At 38.2% G+C, this 5483-nt stretch overlaps 1 pseudogene; it reads right to left on the bottom strand.

Moving 5' to 3' along the window:
- Positions 1 to 1168: 1168 nt before the first annotated feature.
- LOC124171275 lies at positions 1169 to 4974 on the bottom strand (annotated as a pseudogene).
- Between the last annotated feature and the right edge of the window lie 509 nt (positions 4975 to 5483).

The raw sequence follows: 5483 nt of genomic DNA, 5'->3' as shown, positions 1-5483 counted from the left end.
TGGTGTTCTTATCCCGTAATTTGTGATGACACTGAGGAATTATAGTTCGCTGTGTGAGTGGTTACGAGGACTTATGCGTACACAAGTGAGGCATAGAGAGATTCTTGTCAGGCTTTCGCCATCCTGTGTATAGTGTTTATTTATTTACTAATTCAAATCATTGTATTTGGCAGGTGAGTGACTTTTTATGTGAACTTTTATAAAATAAATGGACATTTGCTTTGCTCATGATGTGATTTTATTTAAATGATATCCCGCATAGTATCCCTACCGCATGCAACACGCAAAGCATGAATAAAAGTGGAATGGGGACTGGAGGGGAGGGGGTACGGTAGGGGAGGGTGCCAGTTTACGGAAAACGCCCGCAGAATGCGCTGTAGTGGCCCCAGCCGCGTCGTCCGCTACGCTACGCTGTCTACACTTTTTAACATTTGTGTGTCACGACTGTGGTCGCGATCAACGTCGGTACGATCGTGGTGTAAACGGGGCATGAGTCGCATGAATGGAAAGCACCAATGCCTTCTTAAGCTTACGAGCCGTGCTGTTAAATTTGGCAACGCCGCAATAGCGGAGTAGGTAGTCCTATCCGTCCTACGATGGTCCGATTCTCTTAGCCAAGCATTGCCTACGCAATTAGGAAAGAATGCGCAGAGACGCCAAAAATTACGCTGCTGAACATATTTTGTCTAGAAAGCATAAATGGTTTAATTCATTACCGATTATTGTGGAGAAAAACTTTCGAAATAATGTATAAATAACATTGGGAAGAGTTTCAGAGTAGGTTCCGTAAGTACTTCGCATTTCTTACCTTTGAAGAACTCTGCAGATGCGATCTTAAGGATGATAATAATAATAATAATATTTATTGTTCTTGGACAAAATTGTCCATTAAGAACATAAAAGATATTACAAAATAAACTTGTACAAAATATATGAGATATTTTCGAATGGAATTTAGCACAACTAACACATCAGGGCATAGAAATGAAATCTTGATGTTAACTTAAACAATCATAGCAAAAAATACCTAAGAATGCACATATACCCATCGCAACATTTAGGGTAGAACATGAAAAACATGAATGGATCGCGGGGAAATGCCTGGATTTGTATGTAATTATTCAGAGGAAATGCACATTTTATCTGAATTAAGGAAAGAGTTGTAAAATTATACACACACCAAAGCAACAGGTAATAGGCAAGCTTCTCGGATGCAAGACCTGAAAGACAGTTATGGAAAAGAAAAATAGTACATTTTCAAGAGCTATTTTATTCGTTCAATAAGTTTTGTATTTACAAGGATACACAAGTATTGTATTAACAAAGGCGAATAGATCTCTTTCACACACTAACTGGTAAGAGTCTGAATTTTCCTTGTTTTGCTCGATCTCTTTTTCCCGAACGCTAATATATATATAACGTGCTAATAAATTTTCAAATTGTGACCATCTAGTTAGCCTCAGATCAGAAGGCATTACCTAGCTTAAATCATGAGAAGGAATTTAAATGCCCCTGAGAGTTATCTTTATAATCAAATTCCTATGCACAAAAACACTGCACACCACCTTTAACTCGTCAAAATGTAAATCGTCAATGTTTAAAACATAAACATATACACAATCGTTGTCTTTAACTTTCCAATTCCAGAATTGGCTGTCTACATGTTGAGGAAATTCCTTAATAAAATTATTAAAATCCCTAACACCATCACTGTTAAGGAACGTGTTTACCTGCTCGTTATGACGCTCCAATGTTTCTCTACGCCTGCTGTCAGGGTCTTCTTTCAGTTGGCTTTCGACTGGTTAAGTACCCAGGTAAATTTCCAAATAAACGAGGCACAGTATTTTCACACAATTTTGGGAAGGATAGTGGAATCTCCTCCACAACACCATTTGCACTTCTACACTTCTGCAACTTAATCACATCACTATCTTCAAAATGCAGGACGCAATTCCCAGACGGCACAGGAAGTTTTCGTACCTGAATACGAGGGTGGACCATCAAGATACAAAAATCGCGCTTAGGAAGTTACTAAAAAGGTTTTGTTTCTTTATTTCCTATAATGACGAAAAAAGATGCAAGAGGACTGGCAAATTCATATGCATCGATAAAATTGTATCTCATCGATAAAACTGTATTCGGTCTGGGACTATTTTCTTTCGCGGGTGGTGCCATCTGGTGCCATCGTGCCATATCCTCCTAGAAAGATCACATGCCTTCACAAGCTGGCACCAGCCGTTGGAGATCGCATCGTTTACGTCACGTCTCACCACGTTTCAGGGATTTTTGTGGTTAAGTTTGTGAAAAATAGAGTGTCTGGTAATAGTGAAGTTTCCCTTATTCTTTAATTTCATTCACTGGGCTTCAGAAACGTGTTTGTGAGATATTTTTGTTAAAAATGCCTTTCGTGTGTTTATTGTCGGGATGACGTAATGGAAACTCCGGGACATGGTTCAAGGTTTTAGCTTTCCAAAAGATCCTGAGTTGAAGAAGAAGTGCATTTGGGCGATAAGAAGAAAACATTTCACCCCTACGAAAAGCTGTGAGGTATGTACTCTTTCTCGCTGTAATTATTTGGATGTAATTTTAAGTTAGAAGTGGCTTCGGGATGTTGATGCATCAACATCCCGAACTATTCAGTACTGAAGTACTATTATAGTACTATTCAGTACTAAAAATGGTGATTCAAAATATTGTAGCAGCAATTCTTTTGAAAATTCTTGCATTTTAGTTGTCTTTTTTGTATTAATTCATTCGGTAAACGTGTGGTTAAAGGAGAAACTAGGAATAAGCTGCCAAGTTTATAGGATCGAATATTGCTTCTTAGCTTGCCCTATGGTGTATTACACGTCGGCTTTCATCATTTCAAATTATCTTATGCTTTAGTTTAAAACAATAAAAATATCAGGCATACAAATATTTACTATATTTACGAGCCTAGTAATTTGATTTCTCATGCAGAAATACCAAAAATTGGAAATGATTTGACCTAATAAGTTACATGGTATTTTATTATTTATTAATTTTAGGTGTGTGAGCTTCACATATCGCACCATTGTGATATCAGAAAGTAATCTGTGGCCTTGGACGAGAAGACGAGGAGAAAATTCTTGCTGAATTGAAGGTGCCCAGATTGGAGGAAGGTACCATTGCTTCACTGTTACCTGTCGCCAAGAAGACAGACATTGTGGCAGAAGTGACATATTTGTGGATGTGGATTTGATTTGTGCAAGTTGATGCTGTGATAGTGGACGTTCATCGGAGAAAGTATTGAAGATAGTTTTTATGTATCGACCAGTCCTCTTTTAAATAATTTTTTATTCGAAAGAGAATAAGAGTAATTGTTTCGCTAAATTAGATGTGGGATAGAAGAGAAAATTGGAAATATTATTGTGGTTGACAATAGAAAATACATAATACAGACATTGTGGCAGAAGTGACATATTTGTGGATGTGGATTTGATTTGTGCAAGTTGATGCTGTGATAGTGGACGTTCAGCGGAGAAAGTATTGAAGATAGTTTTCATGTATCGACCAGTCCTCTTTTAAATAATTTTCTATTAGAAAGAGAATAAGAGTAATTGTTTCGCTAAATTAGATGTGGGATAGAAGAGAAAATTGGAAATATTATTGTGGTTGACAATAGAAAATACATAATATATGTATTGTATTTCTGTGGGTTTTTTCTTTCCTGCCTCTTTAAAATTTCTTGCGGTGGTGACTTCATGCAAAGTAAGTATAAAATCGGAGGTGTGATCTAAGAGATACCATGTTTTATTTTACAAGTGTTTATGCTGGTGATTTGGCAGGACTTTCATATTTTTAATAGGTTGATACATTTACTGCAGTGACCTAGAGACTTTTACTCATCCCAAATAATTTTTCAAATACTTTAGCGCCTGATATGGGTAAGTTTTAGTAGCTGAGACTGAACTATACGTTAATTTTTGCTTGCATTTTGATGAATTCGATCATACTAATAGCAGATGTGTCAGCAATCCTGTTTCATCGGCAATTTTTATTTAAAAATTTTATTTCGTCAGGCTGTAGGGTAAGCTTTTTAATGCTCGTGGGCTATGTGATGTCTTATTTAGTGTCAAAATTAATAAGAATTTACTCTTATTAACATCTCAAGGTTTCCAAGTAAGTACGAGCCACTAAAGAATGCTGGATGCTGGGGATGCGTGAATTAGCCTTGAGAATCTCATTTTTCGCAGTTATTTAAGTGGCCGAATACGTTTTGTAAGTTCTCAATGGGTAAATAATACTATATCATGAATTCTAATTACCATGAAAGACTCACAACCGACAAAAACTTTGTCGGTTGTGAGTCTTTCATGGTAATTAGAATTCATGATATGGTGTTATTTACCTATTGAGAACTTACAATTCATAATGATTCGTATCAAGGTTCTCGCTACGGTCGGTAGCTATCGATTGTGTTGCTTTCGATACATTTTTCGATCGTGCGAGTTACGATATCTAATTTCGACCTAATCGATTGAGATTAGCCTGAGTGCCGTGTTCCTGCGCGCTTCGTATCCAATCGTACGTGCTTAGTAGCGGACATTCACATGCTGCGTACGCGCTTCGTCGACAGGCCGCGAATGGAAATTATCCATTGACGAAAAGCGACGGAGCGGCACAGTATCCCCTTAGTCAATGGGTACTATGTACATACGAATTAGATACGGAGGGTCCTGTGCCGTCTGGGAAACGGCAGAATTCGATGATGGAATCCAGGCCTTTCGTGGAATAGCACGCAGCCATAATTCTCTCCCTTCCGAATCTTTAGGGAATCCAAACGTTGATACCGGAGCATTCCCTTTCAATGTACGTGCTGTCATAATTCGATTTACAGCCTGGTACACAACACCTTCTAGGCATCTAGTCGAAAGAAGATGATAAAATAACGCGTATGTTGAGATTAAGGACGTAACTTATGATTGTAATAAGCAATAAGTAATACCTCGAAAGCGAGTACAAAAAACCTTACCTTACTAACAGATAATCACGATCTTTCCAGCGAAGATACATCTAAGAATCCGTCATAAACCGCCAGAAAATTATCATTATAGCCTATTTTCCGAAAATAGATGAGTTTGAAATACTTTTAGTTAACTTGTGGAGCTACTGCGAATTGAAAATGATCAATTAGTCTCAGAAACGATGCTCTCACAACTGCTCATGCAAACATGTGAGCGATTCACAACGTGGTCCTGAAGTGAGTGCCGGACCAGTGCCGGACTACCTCCTGTGTTGCCAAATGTCCAGCATCACGGCTCGTTAGCTTAAGAAGGCATTGAAAGCACCCATTGTAGTTGTGGCCCATAGCGTTCAGTTTGCACTACCTACTGGCAATAGTTGTAAGCTCTGGATGCATATGACGGCAGTGAGTTGCACGTACACCCCTACCACCCTTACACTCTACATGATGCACTTGTGTTTCAATGCAGGGGTTACAGATTTTCAATGGGTACCTT

The sequence above is a fragment of the Ischnura elegans genome, chromosome X (assembly GCF_921293095.1).
Source record: "Ischnura elegans chromosome X, ioIscEleg1.1, whole genome shotgun sequence".
Classification (NCBI taxonomy): Eukaryota; Metazoa; Arthropoda; class Insecta; order Odonata; family Coenagrionidae; genus Ischnura; species Ischnura elegans.
This window is presented reverse-complemented; position numbering and strand designations above follow the sequence as displayed.